The sequence below is a fragment of the Perognathus longimembris genome, chromosome 1 (assembly GCF_023159225.1).
Source record: "Perognathus longimembris pacificus isolate PPM17 chromosome 1, ASM2315922v1, whole genome shotgun sequence".
Taxonomy (NCBI): Eukaryota; Metazoa; Chordata; class Mammalia; order Rodentia; family Heteromyidae; genus Perognathus; species Perognathus longimembris.
The window spans coordinates 86,605,072-86,627,232 of NC_063161.1; positions in this window are offsets into that span (position 1 = coordinate 86,605,072).

Genomic DNA, 22,161 nt, shown 5'->3' on the forward strand with positions numbered 1-22,161 from the left:
GTCTAATTGCCACCCTCATAGCTCAGACCCATTGCCCTCAAATTCCAATTTCTTTATTCTCTCTCTCTTTCCCTCTTCCTCACTCACTCTCTTATATACACCCACTTATTTTCTCTTCTCTCTCAAACACCATTCTCAGCCTTCAGAATGTAACCTTACTTCTGTGATTACCAGGTTTGCCTTTTGATTTTAGAGTTTCCATTCAAATTTTACTCATAAAAACCATGTTGCTTCAACAGAATGAGATATTATTTTCATTATTCTCTTACCCCAAATACAAATAGCAATAACACATGTATGATGTATAGTGAGCTCTGTGTTAAGTACATGGTAATACATAACAAGAATGTATCGTTTTAATGAAATATTTTATTTCCTCTTTTGTTACTTGGTGTAATTTGGTTTAATTTGGATCCACTAACCTTTTTGCCCATGTGTAACTCTTCAACAACATTCTTATGAGCACTGCATATTAAAACAGAAAGTAAAAATCAGAGGGAAAAAACAGTTCGCCTTAGCTAAATATCATGGTGAACATAAGGTCAGGTTCAAGTTTGTGGGGAAAATAAGTAGAAAAGATAGTAACAGACAATTTTCTCTAAGAAAATGTCTGCAGTAACTTTGGCAAGATGTTCTCATCAAAACAAAAATGTTTTCAGTAGTCTCAGTCTGCCTCTTCTACACCTAGACTCTTTCATTATTGCTGAGAAAAGGGGACTAAAGAAGACGACTCAAGGACCCAACACCAGGGTGTCTAAGACTTCAGAGATATAGGAAAGGCATCGGAGACCGGATTCTTAATAATCTAGCTTACATCAGTGGCTGCCACCAGTGTCTATAATTCTAACTACTAAGAAGACTAAGATATGAGGATCTCATCTTCAAAGTGAGACAAGGAAGAAAAAAAATATCTCAGACGCTTATCTCCAATCAATCATCAAAAATTCAGAAGTGGACATGGGGCTCAAGTGGAAGAGCACCAGCCTTGAGCACAAAAGCTAAGCAAGAGTACAAGACCCTGAGTTCAAGTCCCAGTCTCAGCATATAGACACACACACTCACACATACCACATACACATTAGTTCAGCTAGACTATTAAGAGGGAGAGTGGGGTTCTTTTCTTTCCAGTCCAATCATTAATGTGAAAAATGCCTTTGTGGCAGAGCAACTCCATAGGCTTTTCTTGTCTAATAGATCCTAAGCAAATTATATCAACTTTTGAACATCATCCAGATTCTTAATGATGATATTTCTGAAGGTGACAAGCTTCACTAGCTCGGAAAAGTTCACTGCAGTCTCCAGTGGTTGCAATTCTTCGCTGATAAAATTACCATTTGTACACAGCCTTTTGGCAGTGTTCTACTTTCTTCCATATTTGGAGTTAATAATAATATAGTTTGGTGAAACTTGGAGATTAATGTTGGGCTTTCAAAGTAGTTGCTAAAGGTTGTTAAAGGTGACACACCTTAAGGAACAAAAAACTTGACAAAGGGGAATTCAGGTATCTAGTCAGCTGACTTGAAATAGGAGATTGTCCTAGCTTACTTGAGCCAGTTTAATGAACTCCCAAGAGTCCTTCATGGTAGAGGGAGCCACAATTGGCCAGAGTGATATTAGAAAGACTTGGCCCATTGCTGTTGGTCTTGAAGATGGAGGAAGGGGCCATGAGCCCAGGATGCAGGTGGCCCCTCCAAGCTACTAAAAGCAAAGATAAGTATTCACCCTTAACACTCTAGAAAGGATGGCAACTCCAGGAACATTTATGGTCAGCTAAGACTCGTGTCAGACTTCTACAAAACAATGAGATAATAAATGTGTGGATTGGTAAAGGAAGCAAATAGAACAAGAACACATTTGCTGATCCCATCTTCAGGTTCTTTCATTCAGTGGGCCTAGGTGTGGACCTGAGAGAATGGACCTGTCTGGCAGTCTTCCAGTGAAAGCTGGTGCCTATGCTGGAGATCTGGAGCCACAATTTAAGAACCTAGATTTAAAAAATAAGAAAAAAGATGGAGTTATCCCATCTTTAAATATAAAGGTAAAGGAAGGCTGAAGAGCTGAATGCAGTAGCTGATTTACTAATTACGCTGTGCCCTTCGCTGACATTCCAGGATAGCACTGAACTAATGTCACAAAACTGCCTCTGCTTCCTGCTGCACTATTTTTGTGAATTTTGCTTCATTTCTCCTTCCCATTTGTGACTTTCTCTCTTTATAAAACACTATTATTTCTGAGACATACAAGGTTGGATTTGAATTCTGATTTTCATGTAACCACTTACTATTTACATAGCCTTTGGCAATTTAAGCTTAAGTTGCCATACAGGAAGAATAATAACACTTATTTCTGAGGTTATTTTGGAGCTTGTGAAAACTAAAGGAACTCTTACCCCCTAAGACCTTGGAATAACAAGAGTACAACATAGTACACAATATATATTCATCATCCTTGTTTTTTATTGCGCAGGACTATTTTGCCTATCTTTCATTATATTCTGTTACTTTGCTTCAGTTGTTTTTTAGCATTTTGCAAATTAGTCTCTTTTCCTTTCTGTTCCACTACACACTATGATATTCCATAATCAAATACTCGCTATTAGATCTAAGCTGACCTCAGTATATGCCTCACAAGGCTCAGACTTTTGTTATTCATTATGACTTCGGGCATTAAGCTTCATCGGACTTTGCAGCAATTTGTGTAGTTATTCATGAAGATTTGAAACAGTCGGCAATGCAGCAAGAAGGGTCAAGTTTAAAGTTCTTACTTAATACACAGTACCCTAGAGTCCAAAGGGAGCTACCTAAGGTATTAATAAAAACCTAAGGTATTCGTTAACTCTAATCTTGCCTTTTTGAAAACAGTTTTCATATGAAAAAAATCAGAGGAGAACTTAACATAATTCCTTAGAAAGGCTAGCTCACAGTAAAAAAAAAAAAAGTAAACACTAGGAATTAGGTACTTGAAAGTGGGAGTAGTAGAATCAAGAGGAGGGGAGTAGATAAATGAGGAGAGGAAGAGGGAAAATGTGGTCATAAAATCCAGTGCATATTCTACAAAATTAAGAAAATTGAGGGAAGGGGTGGGCATGGAAAGGGGATAGGTGAAAATGAAGAAAGGGGTGACATTGATCAAGGTACAGTATATTCAGATACTAATTCAGATACTAATAGCACCTCCTTTGTACAACTACTTAAAGATAAAAATAAAACTGAAAAAACAAAAAATATTTTTTAAAAATAACAACAAAATAAGAGAGTTTTCTATTTTATCTATTGATAAATTTTAATCCATCTTCCTGGAGTTCTCATGTCCATTTCTTTTTCCACATCTAGTGCACAAAACTAGGTTATTTTGTCTGGATTTGGGAAGAAAGAACCAAGTGTCTACAAACTCTTAATACCCACAAAAGATGAAATGAATGGGTTAAGACAAAGTTGGATGCAGGACTGCAGGGAGCCCATGGGCAAGAAGTCCTCCAGGCCTGCCAGGATCCCCAGGTGATGGATCTTCTAGGAAAGTAGAGTCACCCTGGTTAGATATCTTCCTTCAAGTCTTCAGGTCTCCTTGGGTTAGAGATCATTCAGGACTACAGGTATTCTTTCACTTAGAATGCAAGAAGTGAAGGAAGTCAGGCTCAGAGAGACAAAGGACAAATTTACTCTCACATGTGGAAGTTGGATCTAAATTATAAATAAATGTGCAAACAGTTGCAGGGTAAATGTATTAACTAAAGCACAGTATATGATATACCGAAGCCAATGGCATAACTTCTTTAAACAATGAACTTGGAGTTAAACAAAATGAAGACCAGAAAATTGGACCTTGTGATACTAGGGGGCAGGGAGGTGAAGGTAAGAGGCAAGAAACAGATGAATGGAGAGAGGAAGGGTGGAAGATAATGCAATCATTATATTCAAGGTGTATTTTTGAAAATGGAGCTAAGAAAATTGAGGGGATTGGTGGGGTTGGGAGAGATGGGGGGAAGAATTATAAACTGGGCAACATAGATAGGATGCATTGTACTGACAAACTGACATGTTGAATTAAAACATGTTAGTACAACTAATGATAATAAAAAAGAAAAAAAGAGAATACCTATTTCTTTAATATATTATATACAAACACAACAAACACATACAAACATATTATAACATACAATAACATATCTAAACATGTTCCAAGAACAAATATTCATTCTCTAGGATGAGCGGGTCTAAACATATTGAACAAGGAATCAGATCTGCATAGCCGCACAGTTCATAGGGAGGAAATAATGTCCTGCTTCGCATGAAGCCTATATGTTACATATATATTCTAAATGCTACTTTCTTCTTGTCTGCTTCTACTTCATGCCTAATGGAGTGTCTTTAATGTCTGCTTCCTATTTCAAATGAAAACCTTGAGCAAGCCGGTTCTACCAGGTGAAGCTCTAGGAAGGGGTGATTTATGATCTTCAGTCTTTCTCTGGAGATGGAGACTTACTATTCTAGGAACAAGCACACTTTCCTTTCCTTTCTTGTGTACCTCTGATGAACTTTCTTTCTTCCTGTAACCTGTCTATTTTCAAACTACCCATCAGTGATTCTTTTTAAATCAACTTAAATGTATCTACAAGCATATATTTAGGTAAATGATTCAATGGCTTTCAACAAATGTATGTATGCACTTGGTATACTCTAAATAGGAAATATTTCTATTACTTCAGAAAGTTCCCCTTGGTATATTTACATGTGACTACTCTACCTCTCTTAGCACCAACTATTGATTTTTTAAAAATTTTTATTGTCAAACTGATGTACAGAGAGGATACATTTTCATACGTTAGGCATTGGATATATTTCTTGTATTGTTTGTTACCTCCTCCCTCATTCCCCCCTCCTCCCTCCCCCTTTCCCTTTTCCTCTATGAGTTGTTCAGTTGATTTACATCAAACAGTTTTGCAAGTATTGTTTTTGTAGTCGTTTGTTTTTTAGCCTGTGTCTCTCGATTTTGGTATTCCCTTTCAGTTTCCTAGTTCTAATACCAGTATACATGGTTTCCAAGGTACTCAGATAAGATACAGTGATAGCACGTGGACAACCACAGGAAGGGGATGCAAGAGGATCATCAATAATAGATGCTATGGTTTCACATGGCATGTTGAAAATAATTACAACAGTGATATAACAGTCATTTCCATAACCTGGAGTTCATTTCACTTAGCATCATCTTATGTGTTCATAAGAAAACTAACAATAACAAATGTTGGAGGGGATGTGGCCAAAAGGGAACCCTACTTCATTGTTGGTGGGAATGTAAACTGGTTCAGCCACTCTGGAAAGCGGTATGGAGATTCCTCAGAAGGCTAAACACAGAGCTACCCTATGACCCAGCAGCCCTACTTTTAGGCATCTACCCAAAAGACCACAAACAAGAACACACTAAAGCCACCATGAGCACAACAATGTTCATTGCAGCACAATTTGTCATAGCTAGAATATGGAACCAACCCAGATGCCCCTCAGTAGACGAATGGATCAGGAAAATGTGGTACATATACACAATAGAATTTTATGCCTTTATCAGAAAGAATGGCATTGCCCCATTTGTAAGGAAATGGAAGGACATGGAAAAAATTATACTAAGTGAAGTGAGCCAGACCCAAAGAAACATGGACTCTATGGTCTCCCTCATAGGGAATAATTAGCACAGGTTTAGGCTAGTCAAAGCAGAGGATCACAAGAGCCCAATAGCTATACCCAACTATTGATTTTTTTAATCGCTAGAGCTTGTGTTCTATCTGCTAGAACTTAAAGAAATCAACATATGTTTTAGAAAAATACATAAATTGTTGCTCATAGCAATAACATCTTTCTTTATATTGTAGATGACAATGTAATTGTCCTATAGTCTTTCCCCTGCTCCCTTATTGATGTACATTTAGTTTATTTCTAGTTTGAGAGTTAGTACAAATGTAAGAGTTTTGAAAGGTATGAATACACATGACTTTTTTGTTTTTGGTTTTAATACCTATATTTAATTTTATAAAAAATGTGCCAAATTCCTTTCCAAAGCTGTACCATGTGATATTCCCCTTAGGAATGTGTGAGAGTTCAAGCTGCTCTACATTTTTATCAACACTTAATGCATTAATTTAGGTCACTATAATACATGTGAAAGGGTCCTTCCTTCCTCCATCCCTACCTCCCTCCTTCCTTCCCTCCTTCCCTCCTTCTTCTTTCTCTCTCTCATCTTTTATTTTCTGGTATGAGGTAGGGCCTTACAATTGTGAAGCAGGCACCTGACACCCTACCACTTGATAAACAACTCAATCATTTTGTACTTTAGTTATTTTTCAGGTAGGGGCTAATGTTTTCATCCAGGGCTGGACTTAAACAGTTATCCTCCTAGCTATACTCCCTGCATGTTTGTGCCATCTTGTCTAGCTTATTGGTTGAGATGAGGTCTTGCTAACTTTCTACCAAGACTGTCCTCTAACTGTCATCCTTCTCATCTCTGCCTCTTGATTAGCTGTGCATATAGAAGTGAACCATCATATTGGGCCTTGCTTTGCTCTTTTTCCAGAATTCTGGTTGCATGTAATTTTGACCATATGATAGCATCCCATAGTCTCAGAGCACTGTTTATTTTTCTATCCTTTTTGCCCTTTCTTATTGAGCTCAGATAATTTCTACAACAGTATATCCAACATACCGAAAAAGTGTTCATATAAACATTCCCATTTGATAAAGGAAAACTGTGAGGCATGAAACACACAGAAATCCTTAGCAATTTTGAAATTTGATTAGTCTAACATTGGTAGGTTTTTCTAATTCAAAGATGGGAAATGTTCCTTAATTGAGTCTAGTTATTAGATGACTGCCTGTCATTGGACGACTTCCTTCCATATTCTCGGGGAGTCTTGTTTCTGTCGTTTGGGATGTGCTCATTTTCCTTTACCATTTATGGAAAGGTCACTGGAGAATACACCCTGTGAGCATCATTTTCAACCCTCTTGCTGAAATTGGGAACCAAGGGGCCATTGCTATATTACAAAGTGAGTTAGTTACTCTTTATAGTTACCAACAGCTGATGCCTGTCTTGACTAGAGTTGTTTCAAAACTTGATCTTCCCCCTTTATTGTCAACGTGAAGTACAGAGGGGTTACAGTTTCATATGTAAGGCAATGAGTACATTTCTTGTTCAACTTGTTACCTCCTCCCTCATTTTTCCCTGCCTCCCCCTCCCCTTTTCCCTCCCCCCCATGAGTTGTACAGTTGGTTTATACCAAATGGTGTTGTAAGTATTGCTTTCAGAATCATTTGTCTTTTTATCATTTGTCTCTCAATTTTGGTATTCCCTTTCCTTACCCTAGTTCTAATACAGGTATATACAGTATCCAGGGTACTAAGATGAGATACAGTGATAGCGGGGGTAAAACCACAGGAAGGGAATACAAGAGAGAAAAAAGGGGTAGAATTTCACATGGTATGTTGAAAATAATTACAACAATGATATAACACTTGTTCCCATAATGTAGAGTTCATTTCATTTAGCATCATCTTATGTGTTCATAAGGGCATAGCTATTGGGCTATTGTGATAGCTATAAGTTGGTTTCACTCTATGTGCAAGTAACACACACACAGTTAATCTTTCATTTGGACTTACTTGATGCTACTTTTGTATGTCAGTTGCTTTAGTACAGTAGAAGGAAGATAGCTAGAAGCCTTGTATCTGGTTGGGAGGATCAGTGAAGTACTATCTTAAACCTCTTAGAAATTTTAAGGAACTTTCATAGAACCATAAATCTGATTTCAACCATTTAATGAGGCCATATCTTACTGATAGTAACTAACACTGATTTTGATATTTTTGCTCAGGCTTCAAAACCAAATGGTGCTAGGCACAAGAAAGAGTAATAGAAGGAGTAAATATGTACAAAGTATATTATATATTTACTATATACATGTATGAAAATTTCATGATGAAACTCCTTACTTGTATAATTTAATATATACCAAAACCTAAATGGCTCTGAATATATAGATGAATCCTTAGAAACAAGACTTTAATTAAGAGATAAAACGTTTATAACAAAGAGTGGACCTTGATCTGAAACTCACTCCTTCCTTCTTTCCTTCCTTCTCTTCCTTCCTTCCTTCTCCTCCTTTCCTCCGTTCCTCCCTCCTTCCCTCCTCCCTCCCTCTTTCCTTTCTCTCTCTTTCTTTCTTTCTTTCTTTCTTTCTTTCTTTCTTTCTTTCTTTCTTTCTTTCTTTCTTTCTTTTCTTTTCTTTTCTTTCTCTCCTTTTATTATTTTGGTGCCCATTCTGAGGCTTGAACTAGGGCCTGGGCACTGTCCCTGAGATTTTTTGTTCAAGGCTAGCACTCTACCACTTAAGCCACAGGTCCACCTTCCAGATTTTGGGTGACTTATTGGAGATAAGAGTCTTACACATTTCTTGCTGGGGCTGGCTTTGACTGTAATCGTCAAATCTCAGCCTCCTGAATAGTTAGGATTATAGGCATGAGGCACCAACACCCAACTTCATTTTGTATTTTATTTATTTTACTGTATAGGTGATTTACAGAGAGGTTACAGTTACACAAGTAAGAAAATGAGTAAAGTTCTTGTCGAACAGTGGTACTCCTTCCCTCATTTTCTCTTGCTATCCCTCCTCTCCTCCCCAAGTTGTGAAGTTCATTTCCAGCATAGTGTCTTGTGAGTGTCTGTTTGGTGATTCTCTTTATTTGTTTGGTTCACTCTTTATTCTTTGTCCCACCATTTCTGTGCTTCCCCTTCCAAGCTCCAAATCAGATAAACTTACATACAATACAGAGGGTACGGAAATAAAAAGCAGTGACAGCAAGGGGTTTAAATTATGAAAGAATAAAAGAAATAACTGTATTTTAAAAAGGAGGAAAGATCACATTTTCTGTTTGGGGGTTCAGGCAAAAGTATGGCCATCTTGAATGTCAAGAATGATTTATGTTTCTGAGTACTTTTGCTTAGCCAATGTTTATATGATTGCCTTCAGATTCTATACAATAGTGAAGCTAAGTTTACATTGGTTATGGATAGTGTTCAACAACTTCTTGTTAGGTGAATTCAGTATACAAATATCCCCATCTTGTCAGCTTCCCTTCTCAATCTGTTTCTGCAACTCCTACTCAGAAACAAAACAAAAATAAACAAGCAAGAAACTCAATGTGTTTGTTGGCTCATCATTTTCTCAGATAAGTCTTAGCCACTGTTCTAAAACCAAACACTTTTATCAACAAGTCATTGAATGTAATATAAATTTGTATAGACACATTTTGGTTATTGTATGTACATATGTAAATGCATTTGTTCGTATTTATATTTGTGTATATATGACAAATAAAATATATTTTCCCTTGTAAGTATCTAAGAGAAGACCTTTATACCAGATTTTGCTAAATATAGGATTTTTTCTCATGAGCTGCATTGGTTTGTCCAAATGAATTCCCCTAAATTATTTTGCAATTAGAAAAACAAAATTGGATATATGTTCAAGATCCCAAGGTGGACACTCCCCTATTAGTTAACAAGAAGATGCTATGCTTCTTAAGTAGTACTTTTTGTGAAATTTATGTAAATTAGTCCAGTTGAAATGGTATACTTGGTTAGAAAAACAGAAATGATAGCTGGGTGCTAATGGATGATAACTGTACTCTTAGAGGTTCACTGTTCAAAGCTAGACTAGACAGAAAAGTCCACTAGACTATACTGCCAATTAACCAGCCAAACATAGAAATGGAGATGTGGGTCAGGTGATAGAACTGATCAAGCAATCCAAGAAAGTAGAGAAAGGATGAGGCCCAGAGTTTAAATCTCAGTACTGCCAGGAAAAAATAAATAGAAGTGACTTATTTATCTCTCAATCCAGTACTGTGAAATATTCTGTAAGAGAAAAATTGTAGCATTATTCAAGCCAGGTTTGTGAAATTTGTTAAATCCCTAGGAATCCACTTTGTGAGAGAATTCCATGTGGAGAATTCCACAGGGCAAATCTCTTCACGTCCACTTAATGTAAAGAATTCCATTGGGTTTTGTACTTGACTGAAGTACTGAAGATAGAAATCTTCCAAAATTAAAAAAAAGCGAAAATACATGCGTTCAAATAGTCAGAAGACATAATCTCATAGAGGCAAACCTGAATTCTGAATAGTCAGTCCCATTTTATTTTAAAAGTTATTGTGTCTGAGCAACACAATATTTTAGCAACCTCACAATATAAACATATGGACACCAAAGTTTAATTGATATATATTTCAATTAAACCTCTCTCTATACTCCTTCTATCAAATAAGCTGTGGACAAGGTTCATAAAAGTGTGGTTTATAAAGAACCAATTATCCAGTGCAATTTGCTAGTTAAACACAGGAGAATTTTATTTTATTAGTGAACCTCTTGATTTTAGTGCAACCTTCTCAGCTAATGAGTTTTTAAAATCTCATGAGATTCTATGAACTTAGACAAAAAGGATACCTCAATATCACAGCTTAACAAATTGTTTGCCAATATTTTTTAAGCAAATTTAGAAGAATTAATCTTTTGCAAATATTTTTGAACTGATTTAATGACTTTTTTTAATGCTTGACATTAAAATAAATATTAAAATAAATATAAACCTCATCTTCCCTGGCTTTACTATTTTTTTCAAATTATATTTATCTCCTTTTCTTCCTTTTTAGCTCCTTGCACATACATGTTTTTATGTGTACATATGTGCATGTATAACACTTAGAGATCATAAATTCTAGAGACCAGAATTGTATTTGAGCAGCAGAATCATAAATATCTGAAGTTAGGTAATTCTTTCCTTCCTAAGCACCCACAAAACCTTAATGGACTCTTTATGAAAATCATTGTATAACATACTTTTGCAATAATTTTAATCTTGTAATTTGCTACCATTCATCTAATAATTTTTTTGAAATAATGAACCATTATCTAATAATTTAACGAATAGGAGTTCAAATTAGGAACACATTTCCCCCAAGACTTGGGCCGAATATTGCCCCCACATCTTTCCACAGGAAGTTCCACAGTAAAACTTTGAGGACCTCTTTAATGGCTCTAATTTGCATCTTTAGTAGATAAATTGCTGTTTATCTCTAGAGAAAAGCATGGTGTGAGGCAAAAAGACTGTTGTGCTCTTTCTTTGTCCCTTTTGTCTCTAACATAGATTTTGACTCCATTGAACAATGCCATGAGAAATAAGCAAGGATTTATTACAAAAGTTCTAATTTAATGTAACATAAGAAAACTCTAAAATGTAGGAAGTGTTTCTGAACATGATATGGCTGGCATATTAATACTGCCATGTAAATAAAGGCAATAACACAAACAAGGCAGACAGAAAGAAGAGAGGAATCACTATGTAAAGAAGGCTGGGAGAAAGAAAATGTGTGTTTTGTGTTAATCTCATATCTTTTCTTGCTGTCTTTTTTCTAATACTAGGCCTCCAGTAACCATCCTCAAATGTGTAATTCATGATTTTCCTAATGGGACAGGACTCCCATAATTCAAAGCCTCTCACATTTTTTCCTTTTATTAAAGCTCCTTCAGTCCTTTGTGCCATTCTTAAAGTGGCTTAAGGTTAAATGATGTTAATCCTGTTTTTCTGTCTTTAAAGGTATGATTTGGCCAATCCTTTAATCACACTGAAGAATCTAAATCACACGCTAAGTCACACTGAGAATCTCTGAAGAGGGTAAAACATGAAGCTCTTTTGTAACTTACTTGGCTATAGATCCTTTTAAAAAAAAACAAACCAAACCACTCCAACAGCTCCATTAGCATATATTGGTCTCCAAACACTCCAGATTCTTATGAGTTAGTTTGTAGTTGCGCTTTGATTTACACACTAGAAATGATTTCCTGCCCTTTTTGGAAATTGAAGTTGATATATGCTGTCTCCTCTGTAAGTTTCCAACATTTATATATACCTTTTCTTTTCCCTTCTTTCCATTCTTATCCTCAGAATTACCCATCTTGTCCATGCCTGGCTGGATCTCACATATTCCTGGGAATTTGTTTCATGTGTAAATCATCCATGTAATTTAATGTCCTCATATATACTCAATGAAATCTCTCCTGATGCTTTAAAGCAAATTACTCTTTTACTATTTGGCGGAAGAGAAGCAATCACCTTTCAGCATGTATTTATTCACTTAGCAAAATTGTTGAAACCAAACATGACACAAGAAGCAAATAGGATTTAAAATCCTATCACCGGGGTAAATTCACTTAAGCTTTGCTATATCAATTCATTTTTCATACCCACAAGCATATTTTAATGTTTAAAATTAGGATTATTTAATATTTTCTACTTCATTACTAGGTTTTCTAAGTTATTAACTTGCCAGCATTCATCCATATTACAATATCCTTTAATAATTTAACTTTAATGATTGTATTTAATTTCCTTTTTAGAACAATAATATTCATTTAAAACAAGTAGTTACTATATAGCTGACTCTGATCTTCACAAAATACATAAATTGTACAATTTGATCTCATCATACTATTCTTTCAAAACTAGATATTATCCCTATTTTACAAAAAAGTCTATGTTCAAGAAATGTAATATTTTACTAAGAATTATAAAGCTAGTAAATAGGTGACTTACAATTTCAGACCTACCACACTTATTCCAGAACTTTGCATTTAACACTTATCATTCACTCTGTATATTTTATGTAGAAATGAATTTAAGAAATTTCCTTGTATTAGACATTGAGGTTATATTCTTTGTTTTTTCACTGCTGTTATTAGGAAACAACTCTCTTTGTCTACATCTACTATTATTTCACTTAAATAAATACCTAGCAGTAAAATTATAGTTATGACTAATGAATATTTTATGAGTATTGATATTTAATTACAATTTTCAATGTTTTTGCCTTTCAGCAATCCCTTTAACAACCACTTTAATATTGGGTAAGTAATAGGAGCTAATATAATACTGAAGTTGACCTATGATGAGAGTTCAAGGGGAAAAGAAATCAGTGTACCTGACTCTTAAAACAGTCCCTGAACTGCCAATTATTCCTGTTTATGCAAAGAATATTTCTACCCACCTGTGTAACCGACCAAGCATTGGAAGCCAGAGACCTAATTCAGGGTAGTGCTCTTAAAAGGAAAAATTAAGTTTGAACAGTGATCAAGTTCCTAAATAAATCCATCTTGTACTAGTAATGATTTTACAGAATCACTGGATTCTCTCCACTGCTAAAGTTTCTGTACACTGATACAGACAATAATTTTAAAAAATACTGTCACACATTAAAAGATTACTGAAATAGAAATGATTAGGATCCAACAACTAAACAGATGTTTGGAGTTCCAGGGTTTGCCTTCCCTCTTAGAGTAGAGGCCATTTGGGCAGCCAGGGAAGGTTGAAACCTAGTGCCACCATTGAAAGTCTGCTAGGATTACAAGGAATGTCTGTGGCATCTACTCCCCTTTAAACACCTTTCCCAGTAGTATTCAATTTTGTACATTCCCTGAAACTTATGAACTCAGTTACCATTTTAATTAAATTTTTTTTTTATTTTTTATTTATTTTTTTATTTTTTGGCCAGTCCTGGGCCTTGGACTCAGGGCCTGAGCACCATCCCTGGCTTCTTCCCGCTCAAGGCTAGCACTCTGCCACCTGAGCCACAGCGCCCCTTCTGGCTGTTTTCCATATATGTGGTGCTGGGGAATCGAACCAAGAGCTTCATGTGTAGGAGGCAAGCGCTCTTGCCACTAGGCCATATTCCCAGCCCCTAAAGTTATTTTTTTGTATCACTATATTTTAAATAATTCATTGTAAGGTTTATTTAATACGTATTTAATAAGGGCAATTTAATAGATTTAAATTTAGCATGTTCAACCAGTAACACATACAATTTGATGTAAATGAAGTAAATAATGTATGGGAAAAACATGTGCCTTTGTAAACTGAGATTATGGAAAGGAGATAATGTCCTGAAGGATGAGATATATAATAAATTACTTTTAAATCTCCATAGATATATCAAAACTTTCTTTGTTGGCCAGGTAAATGGCTGAAGCAGGCAAGCAGAAGTTCCTGCAAATCCTAAGTGCTTAAAATTCACATTCCCCACCCCCCACCTGGACCCTCCAGTTTTAGAAAGATATTACAACATACATCACTTATCCCTCCAGGGAAACCTGGGAGACCCCTAGTGTCAAGTGAATTGTGATTTCTGCACTCAAAGACAGAACTCATAAGAAATAGATAACCAATAACAAGGGAAATTAGAAATAACAAATGTAAGTTGGCTGGAAACAAGTTGTTTCTGGGTCAGCTAATTAAGGGGGAAAACAGAGATTAAGGATGGAATGTGGCCTCCCATAAATGAGATAAAGATGTAGAGGAATCCAGAACACACACAAGTAAGTATAGGGGTTGATCTCCAGCAGTTGAACCATTAATGACTTATCATTGTAAAGCTCCAGAAGTTCATTGTATCATTTTCAATATCCATTGACTCTCTTGCCTACAATACAAGCTTGCTTTTTGTGTTTTTTCCTGTTGGTTTTGAGGGCTTAGAGTAAGGGCCTGGGTGCTGTCCTGAACTCTTTTGCTCAAGGCTAGCACTCTACCCTTTTGAGCCACAGCTCCACTTCCAGCTTTTTGAGTGGTTAATTGGTGATAAGAGTCTCAAGGGTACTTTTCTGCCTGGGCTGGCTTCTAAGTGCAGTTCTCAGACTTCAGCTTCCTGAGTAGTTAGGATTACAGGTGTGAGCCACCGCCACCCTGCAAGTTTGTTTTTAACTAGAGAGGAGGAAGTGGCCTTACATACTACCAAGTCTGACTGAGTATTGCCTTTGATTATTAAGTAAGATCATTTGACACCGTATTCTTTTCCAGAAACCGTCATTCTTTTCGTCCCAGTGTAGTCATCAATGGCTGCTCTATAGCATCTGAGCAGCAGCAGCAGCCTAAAGGAATGAATGTGCCTTTGGATATTGCCCTTTAAGAGCTTGGAGTCATCCAAGAAGCCTCTGGCCCAAGCTAACTGCAGTATGACTATGCACACCTTGCTAAGATACTTGATGTTTTACAAAGGATGAGAAATATATTTTGTTATGTATTTCCATCAGTAGCTACCAAAAGTAATCAAAATTTGCAGTCAGTTATTTTCCCAAGCATATACATCCTTCCAGAAACCATTTAGAAAGAAAATTAGTAACTTATGCCAAGGAAGGTTAGACAGAAGGACTCTACAACACCTCTCTTTGAAGCAGTAGAGAAAATCAACACAACCTTTTCTTATCAGTCAAACTAGAGAGTTAAAAAGAAAATCCCACTCCATTGTTCATTGAGTATTTTATTATTTTGAAGAATAAAGTTTCATGATAACATACAAATCAGATATGATGGTACCAAGACATTGGGATCACTTTGGAAAGCAATTCATTTTCTCTCTTTCCCTCTCTCTTTCTCTCTCTTCCTCTCCTTCACTCTCTCTTTCCTTCCCTTCTTTACTTCTTTACCAGAGCTTAAACTCAAAACCTTGTACTAGTGTGTTTGCTAGTGTAGCCTGTGTTCTACCACTTAAGTCATGCCTCCAGCCTGGAGTTTTGTTAGGTATTTTGGAAATAGAGTGTCACAGATTTTCTGCTCAGGCTGGCTTTGAAGTACTCGAGATCTCATCCTTGTAAGTTTCTACAACTAGAGGTATAAGTTTCTAGCTCCCACGTAGGGTGGCTCTTGAGAAAAGGAAAGAAACAAGTTAAATCATTTTGTTATTTCTTTTTTTTCTTTTTTTTTTTTTTTTTGGCCAGTCCTGGGACTTGGACTCAGGGCCTGAGCACTGTCCCTGGCTTCCTTTTTGCTCAAGGCTAGCACTCTGCCACTTGAGCCACAGCGCCACTTCTGGCCGTTTTCTGTATATGTGGTGCTGGGGAATCGAACCCAGGGCCTCATGTATACGAGGCAGGCACTCTTGCCACTAGGCCATATCCCCAGCCCCTTGTTATTTCTTTATTAATATAATTAGTATTTTCTGATTCAAAGCATTTATTGAAAGCAGTCCCCAACTTGGGCAAACTAAGCTGAGTCTCACTGAATTGAAACTGATTTAATTGTTTGTTATATTACAATGTACAAAAACCCCAGCATTACTAAGAACTAGTAAAGAGTCTACAAAACCAAATGATATGTAAGTAGTAAGGTGAAAATATTAAAAGGTAAGAATGTATTATAATCATATTTAATATACATTTTCACTAGATCTCCTGTGATACTTCACATATAAGATGTGGAGGTAAAGCAGCCTCCCTTCAAACACATTTTAAAAAATAGTCACTGATAAAGATAAAGTAACAACATGGAAGATTCTATGTATAGAGTTTTAAAGATGTTACTAGCTACTCAAAGTACAAATGATTAGGGACGAGAGAATTTGTCAAGGGAATGGTAAAATATATACTTAAAAGCATGAGATAATAAAAATCTATTTAGTACAAGCTACATGGAAATCAAACCTTGGAAGATAAGAGACAACTTTAAATCCTCTGCCTTCTGTTTAAGATTTCATTGAATATACAAGATAAGAACATGAATAAACATTAGAAACTTAAAGTTGGACTTCAGGGGGAAAAAAACAACATGATTTTATATTGTATCCACTTTTCCAAGGGTGGCTTTAATCAAGGCAAGCAATTTCCATTTTCCAAAACAGCTATTTGATTTCCAAGAAGATTCATTGGCCATTTCCTTGCCTGCTAAGTCTTAAATATGGAGACTGATTTCCCACGAAGTCAATAGAATTGGTTACATAGATTTTGAAGTTGTCAAGGCTGGTTGGAAACCTAAGAGCCCACACACTGAAAATTAGGTCTAAATTTGGTTGATAGCATTTAGTGAAATGAGATTGGGTTAGTATCCAGTGCACTTTGATCTTAAGGACAGTTGGGAAGCATCGGAGAGCATGACTCAAAGCAAAGTTATTGACAGGGATTTTTTCATACTCTAGACCTTTGCCAGTCAACTGAGATCAGACACTAAGTAAACATCCCCTATTACTCTTGGATCCCAAGAACTCTTTAGCACAGATGACACCTGATCTGACTTCTTTACTTTATGCTACTTCATGTTGAAGTCTAGTCCACAGAGCAACTTCACTTTTGAATTGAAGAATTGTGTCCTAGGCCTGGAATGATTATTCCCAAGTTCTCTTTCTGCCTTTTCTTTAGAGACAACAGAGCATTAAACCCTGTAAACTACAGACTTTTAGCAATTAACTCAAGAACAAAGACAGGTGGAAGTTTTATTGGAGCTAATATTTGAAGAGAATAACCATATGGTTTCTCCTGAAAACATTTATGCCTTCAGGAAGTGTTTATTAGAGTCTTTCTATGCACTGAACCCTGTGCTAGGAACTATAGGATCTAGTGACAAGGAGATACTGCCCTTCTCTAATGGAGGCTCTTCAGGAAAAATATGTATGATTTGAGGGTTTCTATGGCCAGACAACACAGAAGGAAATAAGCAAATCAACAAAATAATTTCAGAAACTGTTGAAAAATATGTATAGAATTTTACTTCTGGGTAGTCTTTTCATTGCAACAACCAGAAATAAATGGAAGTATTTTCAAATCATTTCTGAAAGAACACTGTAATGTTATAAAAGTATAGATGTGATAGATAAACTAAACTTTTCTGGAGGAAAGGTCACTTTTAGTTGAGGAAAAATTCACAAAATAGAGAACTTACCATTTAAAAGCAAGCAATTTGCTAGGTGCTGGTGGCTCATACCTATAATCTTAGCTACTTGGGATACTGAGATCTGAAGATTGAGGTTTGAAGCCAGCTGAGGCAGGGAAGACTTTGAGATGCTTATCTCCAACTACGCACCCAAAAAAGCTGAAAGTAGAGCTGTGGTTCAAGTGGTAGAAGGCTAGCCTTGCACTAAAAAGCTCATGGACAGTGCCCAAGTCCTGAGTGCAAGCTACTCCTGACGAAAATATGTGGGCAATTCAGTGTCACCTGATACCCTCAAAAGATTTTGCAAATACTACCTTTATTAGTTTTTAAATATTTTTATCATCCCCAAAGCTGCCCCCATTCCAGTATTTCCCAAAGACCCAGAAACCAGTGATCAGTGCTGTCTCCATGGACTTACTTGTTCAAAGTAAGTATTTTTTTGGTTTGTTTTTTGAAAGTCCTGTTTCCATTTTCTGGAGTTCATTTCAATAAGTATTATATAAATGATCAGATGCACATAGGCATTGCTAGAGATCTGTATAATTTATCATGTCTCCATGCATTTTAGGTCTAGCTTCTGCATATGAGTAAACAGACACTGTTAGTCTCTTTGAACTTGGCTTACATCACTTAAAATGATTTGTTCTAGGCAAAGTTTTACAAAGAAAATCACTTGTTCTCTTGCATCTCCTTCTTTTGCTTAGCATCATGTTTTGAGTTGTCTTCATTATAATATGTAACTACTTCATTGCTTTTGAAGTCTAAATAATATTCCATTGTAATCACAACCACAATTTGTTTCTCCAATCAATTGACTGATCCTTGAGCTGTTTCAATATTTTGGCTATTATGTATGTGTTATTACTATGCATACACAAATATTTGTTTAAGAAGTTTTTTCAGTTCTTTTCATGTTTAAACATCACATTATTTCCACACTGGCTAAGCCATTTTACATTTCTGCTATCCATGTATGAAAGATCCATTTTTAAAATAAACTCATCTGTTATTTTCCTCTTTTAAAACTGCAGCCCTTAGGGATATGAATTAATCAATAGTAATTTTCACTGAAATTTCTCTAATGACTAAAAGTATTGGTTACTACTCATGTGCTTGCTGGACATTTTATATCATTTTTGAAGGAAGTTGTTTCTATCAAATTTTTTGTTAGTTTGGTCATGTTGATTGAAGATGAGTCCCTTCTTGAATGAATGGAGATTTTCATGCCAACAGGTGTTTTCCAGGTAAGGCCATTTGCTGGGGGACTGAGTATACCGTAGTAGGAAGACTCTAATGAGAGGAAAGAAAACCAGCAGACAGATGTGTGCTAATTGGTGTCATGAACTTTATTTAAAGGCTTTCTAAACGTTTGTCTGGCTTTGTAGGTGGAAATGATGCTTAGTTCTGAGATACAACATGTGATGGCCAGACGCTAGATGAGCAGTGATGTGTCTCAGTCTCCTGGCCTACTAAATAGAAGGCTCTACAACAAATGAAGAGTGATCTCATGCTGGAGATACCCCCGAGGTGAAGGAAAACCCAGAGCTCCAGTTGGCACTCAGGAAACTCATTGATCTTACTTATATTCCATAGTCCACTAACAAAACAAAGTATTACAGATTCTTAGTTGATGACAACTCAAACAAAATGCATAAAAAGTCACATAGGCACTTGATTGGAGAGGCTGGTCAAACCAGCAATAAGTATATAAAAGATTATTCAACATCATTAAGGAAAAATGAAAAAAATAAGCTAGGATGAAGGTGTACCTATAGCTTTCCAGAAATGGAGAGTAGTAAGGACAAATGTCTAGAGGGAGAAGAAAGCTTGATGTGTTTAGGAGACAGAGGGTCTAGGGGGCTGATCATCATGGAATTAGGAAAGAGGAGAGTTAGGACTATTAGGGCTGTACAATTGTTCTTGACTGCATTAAGAATGAATACAAAATTTTACATTGCAACTTGAATGACAGATTTTTATATGATACTTATACAAATGGACAGTAAAATTTCCTTGTATTATATTTTTTCAATTTTTGTTTCAATTTTTGCCACTCTATTATAATCCATCCCAGAGTATAAATTAGTAAGTTGTAACTTGCAAAGTTAATTTTATGCATAGTCTGGACAAAATTATAAAAAACATAATCTTATAGGTAATGGAATGAGTTTAAGTTTTATTTTAATATGTTATGAAATCATAGGAAGATTTGAACTGAATTAGCAATGAGTAACATGAAACTTTCATAGAGATCTAAGTCATGTTAACATGCTTTGGGGGATTTTGATTTGAGAGCTTTCAAAATTATCAGGTAGATTATGGCTATCAGTGGCATCTCCTCTGAGGTAGTAAAGACACTCATAAACTGTCTAATGAATTCTTAATATTCAGTGTAAAAAAGCAAGTCTTCTAAGTGATTTAAAATTAATTTCATGTTTTTCAATTATCCTACCATTTGTAATCTTAAGAAGGTTTACCATGATGGATTTTAAAAGGACATAAATCACGATCTATGGCTAAGAACAAGAATCTGGCTCTCTAGCTATGAGTCCTTTCACACTGCCACTGTTCCACTGATGATCACCCAGGAGACATACTCTTTATAAGAGCATATCACTCCCTCTGGTAGAAGAGAAATAGATTTGCAGTTAAGAGCACCAAAGTCTTTAAAACAAAAGTTCTCTCATTTATAAATGTATAAGTAATCACATATGGGTCTGTATGTAAGTGTATACAGATTAACTGAAGTATGGTAATTATAGGGGAGAATTCAAATGGTCTGATTCCTTAGAATTGAATGAATACCAGGAAATTGCTACTTGAAAGCTGTGGGGAGAGGTCTTGGGACAGGGAGGTAGGCAAATAAAGGGTGATGATGGGGGAATACAGTCATCCAATGAAATTAAGAACATTGAGGGGAGGTGTAGGGTTGAGAGGGATGGGGAAGAATGATAAAAGTGATAACATGGGTCAAGATGGGATGTATTCATAAGCTGAGTTGTTAAATAGTAACTGCTTTGTACAATGACTTAAAGATAAAACTAAAAGAACATTTTCTTTTTAGGGGAGATTGCAGACACAGTGTCCTAATACAATAAAATGGTTTGTTTTTCTAAAATCATAGATAAAGCAAATTGGTGACAGTGGTAGCATGATTTGGGTATCCATCAAAGGGGGAAAATTACATTAATAAATATTGTGTTACTCCATAGAAGAATGCTTAATGGCATGTCCTTAGCAACTTGTATCAGATTTTTTTTTTTTTTTATCGTGGCTGAGTCTTGCTTCCAATATAAAGTAAACAGACAAAAGACCCACTTGGCAGAAGAAGTTGTCAGGAGTCATGATGATTTAGAACAAGACAAGGTAGACTTAAGCCTTAGAGGTCCAGTTCTAGCTGCACCCTCTCCCAAGTGCCAGAAAAATCATGAGATCAACACTCCATCAGAGTCCACTCTCTTCATGCAAGAGGTCTGATGTGAAAACTCATGGCTACATTTCAGATATTTGGTGAATGGATTAATATTATGTGCAAAGCATGAAGTTTAACATGATGGAAATATTTGTAGGATAAAAAGTAGTAAATGCTGCAAAGCATGGCTTCTTATTTACAAGCTGGTTGTTGCACATTTACAAGTAAAATACTAATTATGGCCTCAATTCTCACCTAATGTTAGCATTTTTTTAATTTTCACAAAGCTTTAGGTCAAATACTATTAGAAATGGTAAATGATTGTTTCATTGTTTTAAAAAATTTTTATTTAGCTCATTTTCCCCCTTAAGGTACTGATTCAGCACTGTACATATGGTAAAACTCAATCCCCCGTGGCATAATTGTTCATGGGGTTATATAAAACCTTTTTTTAAAATTTAGAAATAACTAGGACTCCCAGGGAGCTGCAAAAATAGAACATGGAACCTATGTGTCCTTCAACCACCTTCTCCCAAATAGTGACATGTTATGTAACTGCAGCATAATATGAAAATGAGACAATTGACATTATTACAATATTATCAACTAGACTATAGATCTAGATCTTCACATCCACTTATTTATCTCTATGTGTTCATGTCTAAGAGTATATCTGTGTGTGTGTAATTGTATATGTGTGCATTTATATATCTGTGTACCTGAGTAATTGGATGGGTATCCATGTATTTTTCTGGTACCGGGACTTGAACTTGGCCTTGAACCTGCTCAGTTGGCACTCTACCATTTATACGAAAAACCTGGACTTTTGGAGATTCACTGGAGATGGAGTCTCATACACTTTCCTGCCTGGACTGGCTTCAAATTCAGATCCTCCAGGTCTTCACTCCTGAGTATTAGGATTTCAGGCATGAACCAGTGGTGCCATTCCCTATCGCTTATTTTTTTTCAAAGCAATCCCTACACAGTTCTGGAGGATACAGATCACTGCTTTATTAGC